Source organism: Plodia interpunctella, chromosome 25 (assembly GCF_027563975.2).
Source record: "Plodia interpunctella isolate USDA-ARS_2022_Savannah chromosome 25, ilPloInte3.2, whole genome shotgun sequence".
NCBI lineage: Eukaryota > Metazoa > Arthropoda > Insecta > Lepidoptera > Pyralidae > Plodia > Plodia interpunctella.
Window position 1 is genome coordinate 5,029,564 of NC_071318.1, and position 16,483 is coordinate 5,046,046.

Consider the following 16,483-nt stretch of genomic DNA (forward strand, 5'->3'; position numbering starts at 1 on the left):
AATTTATTTATTATTATATATATAAAGAGGTAAGCGTTTGTGAGTTTGTATGTTTGAGGCGGCTAATCTCCGAAACTACTGACCCGATTTCAACAATTCTTTCACCATTAGAAAGGTACACTATCCAAGATTGCTATAGGCTTTTATCTCAAAATTCCCACGGGAGCGAAGCCCCGGGCAACATCTAGTAACTAATATTGTTTTGCAAAAATCTACATGGGCGTATTCAATTCGCATTTGGCTATATACTCATATTTGATGATTTGTCACAAATTTAGTATATTATAGCTTATTCAATATACATGTATACACGTACGGTATACATGCACACAATTACATTCAAATTGTTGAAAAAACAAAAACAAAAAAAAACAAAAATTAGTGGAGAAGGTGGTGTTTATCTCATGACCGATCAAAAGATCCCTATAACCCTGCAGCAATGAATCCTTGGGTGGCCAAAGAAATTATTGGAATCAGATATGGATTTTTATAGGGTCGAAACTCTGGTCTAAGTGAGAACGCTTAGCACTATAAAGTCTTCATTGCTATTTTCAGTTCTGTCTATAAAAGTTACCTGAGAACTTCACTGTATTGTTACTGGCACATCTAAATATTTAATGCTTCAGTTTCTTTTCTGGAATTTCTAGATAGATTGCAACTCCGAAGTGGTAAACAAAAACTTTTCTTTTCATATTAAAATTTAAATTTCCTACATGCAGTTTTAATGCTAAGAGCCATCTCTAATCCGAAACTGTCGGTGCCTATATTCGATCTTCCGAATTATAATAATATATTGCTAGCACTGATCAACAAATATATAATAAAAATTGTACTTTGTGGTTGCCAGTCTATCGCCTAAAAGTAGACAGATAATAACACTAGGTTTTGTCCGGGGCTTCGCTCCCGTGGGAATTTTGAGATAAAATAAAGCCTATAGCAATCTTGGATAGGTACCTTTCTCAGAAATTCAAATTCAAATTCAGATCATTTATTCAGAAATTAGACCTTCACAGGCACTATTTCTCGTCAATCTTTATATTTATAGTTATTTCTCACAAGCTACATACTACTGGCATTTCGGAACGACCACTGCTGAGAAGAAATGCCGAAAGAAACTCATTTGAACAGTGTTGGTCCCTATCATTCCCTATTCTAATTGTGAAATAAGTTTTAAAATCGGTTCGGTACTTTTAGAGATTACCCGCCTCAAACATACAAACTCACAAACGCTTACCTCTTTATATAATGGTGTAGATTTGTGATGTACTTATATCTATGATTTTGAAATACTACTCAGCAAGCAGAAAAGAAAAAGCCTCATAAAAATGACATGCCTAATTGTGTTTATACCTCTTTCCCTTTGATTGACTTTTACAATCTGCGCGGGAGTGTAAGCAGCTAGCACATTCTATGTTTTATTTACTTTCAGACCAGAATTGTCAGTTCTCATGCTCTGGGAGGGATATCCATCACTTTGGGATCACATTTTGACATGTGAATTTGGTGGTGCGCTTAGATAACTATTTTTATTTCTCAACTAGCGGCCTGCCCCGACTTCGCTCGAGTAAAACCATACTAAAAAGTTGCTTACGTCCCTTCTGAAGGTTTCTACTATGTCTGTGCCGAATTTCATCACAAATGGCCCACTATTTTTTGAGTTTATTTATTACAAACAAAAATCAAAAATACAATTGTATTCTCCATTTAAAATATTAGTATGGATAAAAAAATCAAATTGATATCTTGATCTATTTAATTATAACATCACTTTTATGTGTAATTAGCTTCAAGTACATTAAAAATGACATCCCAATTAAAATAATAATCATAAATCATTGAGGCCAGATGTATTTAACATAAATCTAACGTAGCTAACCCAAGCTATAATTAATAAGTCATTACCCATAACGACTGGTATAATTAGTCGTGTAATACTACAGACGCCTATTTACCTGTTCATTTACTCTAATTAGGCTTCAGATTCATGGTTATGATACTAAATTGTGTAGGTACAATGTGTTCATTGTTAATAAATTTTTACGTTCTTGGGGATAACTTAGGTTAAGACTAGAGTCTAGCGATCTAATTGAATTAAAGAACACCGATGCCGATGCGAAAAACATTTCGTAGTTAGTATTGGTGCTTTTATTTACCGCAATTAAAAACCAGCAGTGTATACCAAATTTTGCAAAGTTTGTCAAACTGTTCGACGACATTGCGGAACCGGTTTTAGGTATTTAGAAAAACATGCTTTTGTCATTACATTGGTGGCTAATGGTGAATGAAATTCTAGTTTCGGGAGAAAAGGTTTGTCACAAAATCATGACTAAACTCTTTGATATTGCTGTCAATCAGTTCAGTATTCTGGGGGCTTACTATAAACTCTTAACGCGAACCAGTTCAGGACCTAAACTTGTAAATAAAATGATCTGCATGGCAAATGCATTCTTCAAGTTAATTTTTAATATTAATGCGATTCATTTCTGGTTCTTAAATTGAACTGCTGCATTTAAATCGTTCTTTAAAAGTTGAAGTAGGTATTCTGTATTCCGTGCTCTAAATACTTTGCTTTAAATAAAGTATTTTTAATACCAAATAAACACTGACTGTAAAGAAATAATACACTCGATAAGAAGAAGAGTTTTTTCAGTATTTGAAGTAAGAAACGGGCAATACGCAAACGTTAACAATTTAATTTTCCACAAACAAAATATAACCGTACTTAACCTATAAGAGTAAGCGGTTACAAGGGAAATTCTGAACAACGTTAAAATTAATTAATTAAATAAGCATAACGTTAATTATTTTCTTACGGTTGTCGCTTTTTGGATTACGGTGTTACAGAGGAATAAATTCAGATGGTATTTAAAATATTTTCAGTTTATTGCAAACATAGATTTATGATAGCATAGATATGGCATATACGTATTGCGTAAGACTATGTGCTATGTGTGTTTTTAAGATGTAAATGAACAGAAAACAAAAAGAACTTCAATTTTACTAAAATTTCGAAATTCGGACTAGTACATACTATAGTTTTAGCCAGTTTTGGCTAGTTCCAATGCATTATGTCTGAGCAAGATGGCCAGTCGAGAATTGTGCGGTATTTTGTAAAAATTCTACAAGAAAACAGTCAGTCAATTGGATATATAATTGATCGTAGATGGAAAAATTGACACATTCGATTCTGTAGTAAGTGTAATTATTTTGACATGATGTCGGTATCTAGTTCTTTATAAATCAATGATAATAAAGGTGCCTTCTGGCCACAAGTTTTTATGAGCTAGCAATATTTTAATTAGGTTGTCCGTCCAAACTGCCACTAAACCGATGCGCGATGTTTGGTCGGCGCTATGCGACGAGACAACATTTGAAGAAATTTGGGAATAAGTATTTGATCCCAAATTCGGAATATACTGGATCACCCGGGTGAATTTAAATCTAGTTTTTTTCCGTATTTATTCTCAAAAAGTCCGCTGCAAAGTCACTTAAAAAGTTAAGATTTGTACAAACACTGAAAAATGCTGAATAAATCTATCTATAGATGTACTAAGGTTTTTCAATCTGCCAACTTGATTTTCGCCCGGATAAATTCCGCTATTTTCTGTTTCTCAACAAAAACGTAAGAAGAAATGATTTAATCGGTTTAATTTTAATAATAAACTAAGTATTACATAGTTTTTAGAATGTTATCCAGAAAATTACAAAATACATATTACTAAAATCATTACGGGTTTACTCCGGGAGTGCCGGCAGAAGTGAAAACTTGAATTAACATTTTTTGACGTCTTACAATTCTGACGACAGTTAAACATTTTTTGCCCATCGCAAAAAGTGTACAACCACTAAAGAAGTTTTCACTTCAAAAAATCTATTTTAATTCAGGCACGAACAATATTGCGGCTACGGAACTTTAATTGTAACTCTAGTACTACCCACAGGTAGGTTAACATTTCCTTGGTATTCGCTTCCTTGTAAAGGCTTGTTAGTTAAAGAGATTTAACTCCTTTGATGGACCCTATTATCCCTTGCTTGTAACAGAATAGGAACTTGAAAATATTGGTTAAAATATTTATGAATATTATTAGTAAGTTTGTGTATTTATGATTCTGTATTTCATGTACTTTTCAGTTTATTTATTTGTATATTATTAATTTATATTGGACGAGTAAGATTTTTATTTATTAAATGCACTTTATCGCACCACATTCCACACTTTCTCTGTTTAGTCTTATATTAGACTAGCTATTGTCCGCAGCTTCGCTCTCGTGAATTTTCCACGGCAACAGTTATTTTTCCGGAACGAAAGTTACCCTATGTCCTTCTCCATACATCGAACTACATGTATACAAAATTTTAAGAAGATTGGTTCAGTAGATAGAACGTGAAGAGGTAAGAAACAAACAAACAAACATACTTTAGCCTTCATAATATTAGTTAGGTTAGGTTTGGTAGAGATTTGGTGCAATAAAGTTTTAAATAAACATAAAAATAACGCAACATTGCATAATGCGATCCACGGAAACGCTTGCTGCACTTTTGACGGCCCAGGCGACTGCGGTGCGCATTAATTATATTTTACTACCTCCACGTACCCTCTACTTTGCGCAAAATACAAAACGTGTACCTATTAAGGTTGTTTTAGTGGACGTACTTACCTACATATGCCAACGTACTTGGCTACCCAAAATTCATTGCAAATTAGTCGCTATTACTGACGCATATAGTTGCTTGCAAAGTGCAACTATGTGTGAGTTTGTGTGTGCTGACCTGGGCAAATCAAATCATATCATTTATTCAGAAATTACACCGTCACAGGTCCTTTAGACGTTTTCACGTCAAATTTTGTATTATATAATATAATATTTTTCACAAACTACTGGCATTTCGGAACAACCACTGTTGAGAAGAAATGACGAAAGAAACTCATTTGAATAGTGTTGGTCCCTATCGTGCTAGAACAAACATTGACCCAAGTAACATGTACCGAGGTACCTAAGCGAGGCCTTCAAATTTCACGAATTATTGTCTTCACATCGAAATTCAAGAGTTATGTCTCTGTATTAGGCATTATAATTGTAACTACATAATCTGTCCATATGTTGATTCTTAAATAAATGCTGTTATTAAAGTACTTGTACAGTCAACAGCACTTCAACCTACCTAGATCTATTGCAAAGCCCTTATCACAGCGGCATGAAGGTCCAATAGAGGGTAACTTGACATGCGGTCGACTGTAACTTTACAATTTGTGCAATAAAAATAGCATTAATAAATAATCTGAGGGTTAGTCATATCAACACAGCTCAGAGGATGTGTTTGACGACTATTAATGCTATAAAATCTTACGTGTACTGTTTAATACAACAGGCCATTTACTGAATAATATAATATATTTAAATAATTTTGTGATACACACAAAATTGTGTGTCACAAAATTATGTGTGACTCACAAAGTGTGTCTTAGTATCTATTACGGAGCAGAAGTTAAGAGTACAGGCTTCATAAAAGCTATTAAAAAAAATACTTTGTGTTGCCAGTAACATAATGATTTTAAACAAATAAATGTTGTCCAACCGAAAGTCGGTATTGGCTCAAGTGGATGTTTCTCAGAGCATTTCGACCGCTGCGGCCGCGCTGTCATTACGATCCGTCAATTTTCTCGTGGAAGGAATAATTTCCAAAATCAATCATTCATAAAATGTACACTACCACAGTACAGATTAATTAATTTAAGACAGGTAGTAAAACTTATTCATGTGTTTGTTAAAATTTGAAAAATTGTAATGACAGCGCGGTCGCGGTTTTCGAAACGCTCTGAGTCACCCAAGTAACATGTGGCTCTAGTCAGATAACCAATTGTCTGACATCCTGCACCAGTGCGGACAAGCATTGGACTGAGTTGACCACCGAAGCGTGCTGTAATGTTAGCCACAAATTGGAACGTCCTGAGCTAACAGGCGAGCTACATCGAAGATCTGTAATTGAAATTGTAGTAATCTTGTCTATATTGGCCTTGTCTACTATGCAGTCAGCTGTGGCCGTAATGCTAGTAGCTTGTAGCTTCCTTACATAGATAGTGTAACATGTCTTTATTCTACTAATATTATACATGCGAAAGTTTGTGATTTTGACATTTGTTACTCTTTCACGCAAAATTTACTGGACCTACTACCAATTTTATGAAATTTGGTACACAGTTAGAATATAACCTCGAATAACACATAGGGTACGTTTTATCCCGAAATTCCCACGGGAGCGAAGCCCTGGGGTGCAGCTAGTATCGACATAAGGCCGCCTATTAGTTGCTGCAATTCAAAGCCCTGCGTTCGCTAAAAATCCATAATCATCCATACTAATATTATGAACTAGTTATTAACTAGCTGGTTATATTCTATCCGTGTACCAAATTTCATAACAATCCGTCCAGTAGATTTTACGTGAAAGACTAACAACACACAAATCAAGCTTTCGCATTTATACTATTAGTAGGCTTTTTTTAAACTTAAAGTGACGTTTAATTATTGTATGTTGATTATTTAAACATCTATATGATAATCAAGTAGCCAATTCTTCGACCTCGTGTACCCTCAGTCGAGCGGCTGCGACCTGTCCAAGTTCTTCATCTCGATCAACCTGATCCTGGTGGTGGCGGCCAGCGCGGTGCGGTATTAGTAGGTTGTAATGATGTGTTTATATGGTTGTCCTTTTTTTACGTCAAAATGGAGCGTTGGATTGAGGTGATTATTAGGCTGGAGATAATTAAAGCGCTGGTGAGGTTACTAACCTATAAAATCATATTAGATTTTTTCATGTTTACAATAACTGCCATATGGTGTGAAGTGTACCATTTGTTCATATTATTACCATTTGTAATTTTGTGCAATAAAGTTTTAAGTTAATAAATAATTACTTTGTACGTTGTTAAAGCCAAAATATCACAATGATAATATTCTGTGTGTACCAAAACTGATTGTAATGTGGGCGTGAATTTAATTTTATAGTTCAACCTCACATATAGTAACACGTAGAGCCTACACTAAACATATTAAGGGGTTAATCTCCTATCTACATATATAGTCTTTAGTAGATTATACATTTTAATGTTAAGTTTTCGTGATGAAAAGTGCCCTATGCCCTTCTCCATACTTCATACTACATGTATAGAATATTTCAATAAGATTGGTTGAGTAGATAAAACGTGAAGAGGTAGCAAACAAACAAATTAATTTCGTATTTACAATATTGGTTACTTAATATCTATACATATAATAAAACTGTAAGTGGGCTATGTCTGTACATAGGAGATGTTACAGAAAAATACTTTTTGTCTATAGGACTAATAGGAGCGAAAAATTTTTTTAAAAATTTTTGGCTGTCTGTCTGTATGTATATTTAACTACTCGATTGTATTTGATACATATACATAGACACGTCGGTGTCATCAGAATCGTCGCAGCCAGACGGCTGAACCGATTTTGATGTAGTTTTTTTTTATTTGAAAGAGAATTTAATCGAGAGTGTTCTGAGCTATGTTTGGAAAATGTGTGTTCAACCATCAGTTATTTTAATATGGAAACCATCAGTTATTTTAATATGGAAACCATCAGTTATTTTCTAGAGAATGCCATGGAGTCATAGGTATCTTAAGTTTTTAATTTTTCTTAAATTATTTAGTGTAGTTTGCATATCATTGTGCCCAAACACAGTCCTATTCTAATTTTGAAGTTGATTCGTGAATATTATTACCACTTATTTTAATGAGTCGGAATGGTTAATTATCCAAATACAGATTCATTAAAATTCTAAAATTTAATTTGATTCTCACAGTGCACAGAACCTGCGTGAATTTGATTATTGCCACAGAGCACAGAACCTCCGTGTCCTTATTAGCACTTGTTTCAGTCTAGTTATTATTTTCGACCAGCCTGTGGCTTCGCTTATGGATCTATCGTTGACCTCGTATATTACCACTGTGGGCAATATTCTGTGCGAATGTGAAAAAAAAATTGGATACAATGAAATTATGCTTTATAATTTGTCCACCCTTCCGACATCACGTATCATTTGCTCGACTGGAATATATAATTTTAATGGCGGTCGTTACGTGCACAATTCATATATAAATTAAAAGTATGGCCATAAAATACCTGAAATTAATTATAATTCGTGGAAATGAAGTCACATTTCATCATTAAAAATGTACAATTTTATAAGAAAATTTATTTTAGGTGGTTCATTGTTAGCTAGTAGCTACTTAACAACAACATAGCACGATGAAACTTATACCAGATTTTAAGTTAGAGCATCCGCTATACAACTATAAAAACCAAGCATCAAATTCCACAGTAGTTTTTTCGTGATGCGTAAACCAACATACAGACAAAAATTCTAAAAAAGTTTTCGCTTCTATTAGTCACATAAATACTCCCCTTAAATATTTTTCTTTTGTAGCGGGAGCCAGGTTGTCATGCTCGACCGCCACAAAGGGAAGATCTCCCCCCGCCAGACTAGGTGTTGCGCCTGAGGAACCGCACGGCTTCAACGGTATCATGTCGGAGGTTGTATATATGCTTCCAATCGAAAACGCACTGTCTGCGCGGTCTAGGCTTGTTAGCTTCTGGTAGTGAGTCGACCGTAGTGCCATCTATCCGTAGATGTCGTGAATCACTTGTATGGCTTGTTATTCGTTGCGTTTGGTCAGCTTTTTGCATCTGTGCCGTTGTGCATGTGGCGTGGTAGATGTCGCCACACTTTAATATCTCCTATGTACAGAGACAGCCCACTTACAGTTTTATTATATATGTGTATAGATAGATATAGATTGTATTAATATACATATTCTTATATTATGTATGTTAAGTTCAAATTGTAAAGTGAATCTACTAAAATATCCATAGACAAAAATTGTTTATTTCTCGATTACCAAGTGAGAAAATACGTTTTATACGTTCACCAAACACATGATGCACCCTTCATACTGTCGATTTAAATACAATGGGGAGATTGTGTGATCGAAAAACTAGGAGCATTGAAGCCAATTCGGTGATTCAGTTTTATGTGTCTCCAGGGTGGGTACAGTTAGCTTGGTATGTTGTGTGAAATGTTTACCATTCTTATGGCAAAATACACAATTTTGAACTTTTAAATGTATATAATTAGCTGCGCCCCCGGAATTTCTGGATAAAAAGTACCCTATGTGTTATTCCAGGTTATATTCTATCCATGTACTAAATTATATAACAATCCGTCCAGTAGATTTTGCGTGAAAGAGTAACAAACATACATCCTCATAAACTTTCGCATTTATAGGGCGTCTGACTGGATCACCACGATTTCGCGCCCCGCAGACTCACTTCTCTACACCCTTAGCCGCCCACGCCAATGTTGCCCCTTTGTCGCCAATCGCGGCGACTGATTTGAGGGGCCCATCCAGTGAGCGGCAAGTCATCACCTGCCACTGAATAGTCAGTTATCATGATTATGGCAGGTGACCGAACTCTTTGCAATAGCCTATTCCTAGTCCATTCAAATTTAATTCTATAGACCAGTACTTCTATCCATTATTCTGCAGTAGTTCACACTCCCGCCGAGACCTGCTCATGGGCATATCATTTTATTGGTATATCCGCGAGCGGGTTTTGGTGGGAGACCTACACAACATCAAAACTCTCCAAAGGACCTCTACGTGTTGGATCCATATCCCCACGTAAGCGTCTCAAAGGACCGGACTTAGTGCCGTGAATTTTTAAAAGAAGATATATAATAATAATAAATAAATATTAGGACAAATCACACAGATTGAGAATATTAGTATGAGTTACCTAATTCTTACCTAATTCTAACCGTCGTAATTGCTTTTCAATTACGCAAATACTCTTACGAAGTTTGATGATATTATTAAAATAGTAACAAAAACAAATTCACAAAAAAAAGACATTTTTGTCGTAAGTTCTTAATGGTTGTCAGAGAGATCTTTGTTGCATTTAATGCGTGACAAAAAAACCTTGTCCGTTCTGTAAATCATTGTGGACCTCCTCAATGATTTGCATTTCAATTCATTCCTAAAATAATAATCCATTGTCATAGAAATAAATGCGACGACATGAGAAGTTATATTTACTAACAGTTCACGGCATCACCCGCGTAAATTTCCCACGGAAACAGTAATTTTTTTCCGGGATGAAAAGTATGTCTAAATCCTATGTCCTTCCCCATACTTCAAACTACATGTATGCAGAACTTCAAGAAGATTGGTCGAGTATATAGAGCGTGAAGACGTAACAAACGAAACAACCTAACTCTCGCATTTGTATCATTAGTTGGTGATGGGAAAAGATCGCTGGGAAAAACTGGTGAAGAATAGAAGTAATTGGAAACAAAGAGGGGAGACTTTTGCCCAGCAGTGGGACATGAGAGCTACATAAAAAAATAGTTAGGATTAATATTTTTTTCAACCTTTGTCCCCTTTATCCGCAGGTGACTGTATCAAAAAAACGGGTCTTCGTGAATTCAGAGTCCCTATTACGAAACTCCATCCCTTCTTACTGTATTCGGCTCATGAACATACAATCGTAAGAAATAACACCCTTAATCGTAAAAAACAACATTGTATTGCGATTTTGCGCATCCCTTTTGCGGTTTTGAATTAACAAATTTCAGTATTATGTAACTGTACAGGGTTACTGCTATCTAACGCATAACCTTCCAAAGGCGCATAAGGTACACAGAGATTAACATCTTTTGTTCTACGACTTTTGTCCTAACATTTTCCCTTCCTTGTAATTTCAATATGTTTCTTTTTTCTCCAATTCGGTTATGAATCTCTTCTTTGCTGATTCTTTCTTTCCAGCTGATTCTCTCCAATCTCCGCCAACACCACGTCTCGAATGCTTCCAATCCTTTCCTTTTTTTTTTGTTAACGTTATCATGTCATACATCTTTTTAATTGAATTGTAAAATGACATACCCATATTCGTACGCCTACGAACATTGAACCAGCCATACGAGGCAATAATTAACCCAGTCAGGATATCCGGGTTCGAAGGAATCCTATCTCGGGATATAAATCGACCACAATGCACTGGGGTTAATAATAGCTGACCAGATGGCTAAGCGTCCAAGCTAGACTGTTCGAATCTCTAATTGTAATAACATTTCTTAATATTACTAATTTATCAAAATTGTTTGCTTAAATACCTATATAATATACCTATATTCGGCATTTTATATACTTTTTAAGTGTCATATGTATTCAATGCCGATAAAAATGATACTTATAAAACAATCAAAAATATATGAGAATCGAGTTTACCAGTTCACTTGACATTTTATCTTCCGGTCTTATGTTTAAGAAAACATACAAAGACATATATTTGCAAAAACATGAGTTTACATTATTTACAATATGCTGTGTTAAAGAAAATGAATTACTTCCATCGGCTATGGGTATGCAAATTCAAATGGAAAGCCTATGCTATCAATCAATCAATCGATATATTATATATAAAACTCTTGGTTTACTGAGTGACTGACTGACAGACAACGCACTGCCGAAACTACTTGGCGTAGAAAGCTGAAATTTGGTGTGTAGGTTCCTAGGACAGTATAGGGGAGCACTAAGGAGGGATTTCCTCAAATTCCCATGGGAAACGGGTTTTTATCACTTACGAAGTTGTGGGCAAAAGCTAGTCATTCCATAAAACAAACGAATAAATAAAAATAACACGATTATATGAATACTTTATTTAAGAGAATTAAAAGGTCGATGTATGCTTATCTTTATTAAACATAGCCCGATTGGGCTAAGTATCCTTATTGGCGCCATTTTGTGCAGCCGATCGCGACGTTAATCTGCTCGATTCTAAATAAATCGGTGGGTTTTATCGATATCCAATTAGACTGCCATTTAGTCGGATAATTATTATGTGAAATTCTATTAAACGTCTGAAAAAATGCATTTAATAGTATTATAATAGAGTCTAAACACGGATATCATTTTGTTATTAAAAAATTCTATCTGTATAGATTACGAAAGGGCGATCGGACTGTCTTGAGCAGACATAACCGGATTTAACTGGATATAACCGGGTATAACGGTAACGATTCGCGTGAGACGTGCCCGGGCATGCGACGACCGCATCCGGGTCATATCCGGATGATGTTGTGTGTGATATAAATCTGGCGTACAATAAATAGAAATTGTACCTATAGGTAAGTGTCAATTTTCTAATGGTTAAATTTTTTGCTGTTTTTATAACTTACTAGATGTTGCCCGGGGCTTCGATCCCGTGGGAATTTTGAGATTAAATAGCCTATAGCAATCTTGGATAATGTACCTTTCTAATGGTGAAATAATTTTTGAAATCGGTCCGGTAATTTCGGTGATTACCCTTCTGAAACATACAAATTCACAAACGCTTACCTCTTTATAATAATAGTATAGTATAGTTTTTCATATCAATATTTTTTTATTGTAAGTAAATGAGCATGCAAGTTGCCTGATGGTAAGCAAACACGCAGCCCGTGGACATTAGCCATCGCGGGTCACCGATGCGTTGCCGACTTTTTGAGATAGACTCTTTTCTTAAAGCCCCAATGTCGAAACTATTAGGGAACACTGCTGCTCAAAAATTATCAGAAGAAAAAATCGATAGTAACAAAGAAATTCATAGGCACTTTTTCTCGTCAATTTTTATATTTATAGTTATTTCTCACAAGCTACAAACTACTGGCATTTCAGTTTTGATTGGTCCCTATCATGCCAGAAGGGCTTACCATTATTGTTTCTTACAATGTTTTTTTTCTAATAATATACAAAAGTACATATATATATATATATATGTGTGTGACTATGACTCTATGACCTTTTAAAATAAACAATGACAGACTAATAAATAAAAAGGACTATCGACTGAGACGGAGGGCTGTCGAGTACTGGATCCAGGAGTTCCTAATTCTGCTCGAATTAAAAATTTTAACTATTCCAGCTCAAATTCCAAAAATAAAAAATAATTTTCGCTAAAAATAAAATGGCCGATAAATTGTAAATTTATTAACAAGGAAAATTCTCTTCAAGTCGCCCCTTCAAGTAGATAATTATGATATGATATTGTGATGCTGTTTTATACTTGTTAGTATGATTACCTACCATAATTGAAATTATATGAAATTATTAATTTCGCATTGAATGACTTCATTCGTTGTTAAATACATAAAATTTCCTTTACATTCAGCCCAGCTAGGCATGCAAAATTGATTAGGTGAGAGTTAAAGACTTTAATTTTTACTGATCGACATAATTAATATCCAGTCAGTGTAAAGTGATAGGTACATACTAAAATATCATTAGTATTACAATTGAGTCATCAATTATTATGTCATGATTAAAATTTGTTATACAAAAATTCCTGAATACTATAGAAACATTTGTCTACAAGCATTTCATACAACTTATTTTTAAAAGGCACCCAAGATTTAGCTCCTTCATTGAACGTGGTAATTTGTTGTATGATTATAATAATTTGACAATGATTACCTATATCGAGTGTTTCGCTTCCCGCCTCCCTCCTAGTACTTTGACAATGTTATTGTAGCCTGTCAGATGAATTTATGAATGAGTGAATTCGATCAGAATGTGTTAAAAAGTACGAAGTAGCGTTAGCAATGTTTTTGTAAATTGGAAATGTTGTTAAAATAAATAAATAAATAAATAAATAAATAAATAAAAATAATATATTAGGACAAATCACACAAATTGAGCTAGCCCCAATGTAAGTTCGAGACTTGTGTTATGGGATACTAACTCAACGATACTATATTTTATAACAAATACATATATAGATAAACATCCAAGACCCGGGTCAATCAGAAAAAGATCATTTTCCATCATGACCCGACCGGGGATCGAACCCGGGTCCTCTCGGTTCAGTGGCAAGAACTTTACCACTGCGCCACCGAGGTCGTCTAATTATTATATAATATTATTATATGTTATGATAATTAAATACTGTTATTTAATTTGAATTGTATTATTTATCTATCGCATTGGTTTATCTGTATATGATAGATTTAAGTTATTGATTAAATAAATAATAGTTATATTTTTCCTGATCACGAGATTTGATTGTGACAAACGTTCAAAGGGTAGCAAAACAATAACAACACATTTAAAAACGGAAATTTCAAATTGCCGGAAGATTTATAACTGTTACATGTCCATAACTCATAACATTTCTGGACACGTCTTATTCAGTAATGTAATGTGAGGTCCGGATGGTCGTTTACAGGGGGCCTTACCCGGATCAAATGGTACCTTTCGTAGGGCTGTCAAAATAATGAGCTAAAGTAAGACCAATTTAATGTGTCACATTTGACACCTGTCATCCTATAGCTAGAACTGTCAAAAAATGTCTGCTTTTGTTAGTATTATTTCTTTATATAGTATTTTAGTGGTATAAAGTGTTTTGTAGTTCTGATTTTGGAACAATAAATATTGTGTGCCCTCAGTTACATGGTTACTTTTATGAATTTTGACGAAGTGTCATATGTGACCAATTAAGTTGGTCCTACTTGATGTTATAATGTATAAATCATGATGACACTTCACTTTCCTATGTCTGTATATCTTATGGTTGTTTATATTTAGTTTTATGGTTTATAACTATTAATAAGTTCTATGGAATGTATAGTAATTTTAGAAGGGAGAGCTGGATAGGTTTGAACTCTTCATACTAATAATATAAATGCGAAAGTTTATGAGGATGTATGTTTGTTACTCTTTCACGCAAAATCTACTGGACGGATTGTTTTGAATTTTTGCATACGGGTAGAATAAAACCTGGAATAACACATACGGTATTTTTAATCCCGAAATTCCCACGGGAGCGCACGCCGGCGCAGCCAGTACTGTATATAACTAATTTACTCATTTTTCATTCACACATGTTACATAAACAGACTTCAAAGTTGGAAATCTGAGGACATTATGCAAAACATTTTCATACTTTCATATTCCTAACCTCACTTTAGGTTTTACCTAAATCTCCTAAACAATTTAAAAGGCCTCCGACGCAGATGCCACGAAATTCTGGGGCGTGCCAGCCCTGGATTTGTGTGAAAAATGGTTTCGGGAGACGTGTATAGTTCTTACTGGATATTTTTGGCGCCTTTTTTTGATTTCTGAAGTAAACTGTATACATTATGAATAACTTGCACTATAATATGGCCACCTATTGTGGATCTTCCATTCTAATTGTCTTTTTCAAAATAATTAAGTGTTTTTGTTAGTGTTTTTACTTACTTTAAATTCAGTTTTGGTAAATATACGATTTAAACTACAATGATTCAGATTCAGTCAAGTGTTTATGTTGTCTCACGCTCCAGTTTCGTACGAGTGCAATATTATGCATGTTATATACATATAAACCATCCTATTGAATCACTATATCTATTAAAATAAACCGTATCACGATCCGTTGCGTAGTTTAGATCTAAACATACATGGGGACAGACAGACAGCGGGAAGCGACTTTGTTTTATACTATGTATTGATGATATATAAATAATGGTGTTAGATTTATTTTAAATTGCCTCAAGGACTCATGAGATACCTTTAGGCGACAGACTTTTAGAAATAAAAAGCGGTTTACGAATGTAATCATACGTACATCTGTATACGCATATCAGACTATCGTGTGTCGATAAAGTTTTCCTTCGCTGAAAACCATCTCGATTAATATTTGAGTAAAATATTATCAAGCATATTTTTGTATAACATATTTTCTAATATACGACAAGTGTACTAACATGAATGAGTCTTAGTCAATTGAATGAATACATGTTCATTCGTTCACTCATTCAATTTGGCTGTACCAACTGCAGTCGATTAATGTGGGTGAATATCGAAGCGCGAAGCAAAAATTCGTGTCGGCTGCTTCCTTCAGCATCGACCAAACTTTATCGACTCGCTCTGTATCGATTCAAGCTTTCAGTGCTTTAGAGATGCGTGTTAAATATGAAAACCTTTTATAATTTTTGCGAGTCTAATACGTAAATGTCAAATGAGTCCGTTGTAAATATATATTTCAAATTGAAATGTAAATTAAAAATTTGAGAGACTTGGAATTGTTCCATATTGTAATAGGATATATTGTCTTACAATCTTGTTTTATTTCATTTTGCATAACAATATTGTCATATTAAAATAACTTCAGATAAATAAATAAGTGGTGATTTGATCTCGGGATTCCAGCTAAACATACACGTGTGTGTATGTTATTACACACAGTAATAATTTTCGCATTAACAATAATTGACGTGATTGAGTAACCTCAATCACGTAAAATCTGGACAAATTTCAATTAAACTTGTGACACGGATGTATTAATTCATTTATTTATAATGAGCATAATAAAATTGTGCCACAAATGATTAATAAAGAATTTGAAATTAGAACAGTGACATTTATTTATTAGTGGCTTAT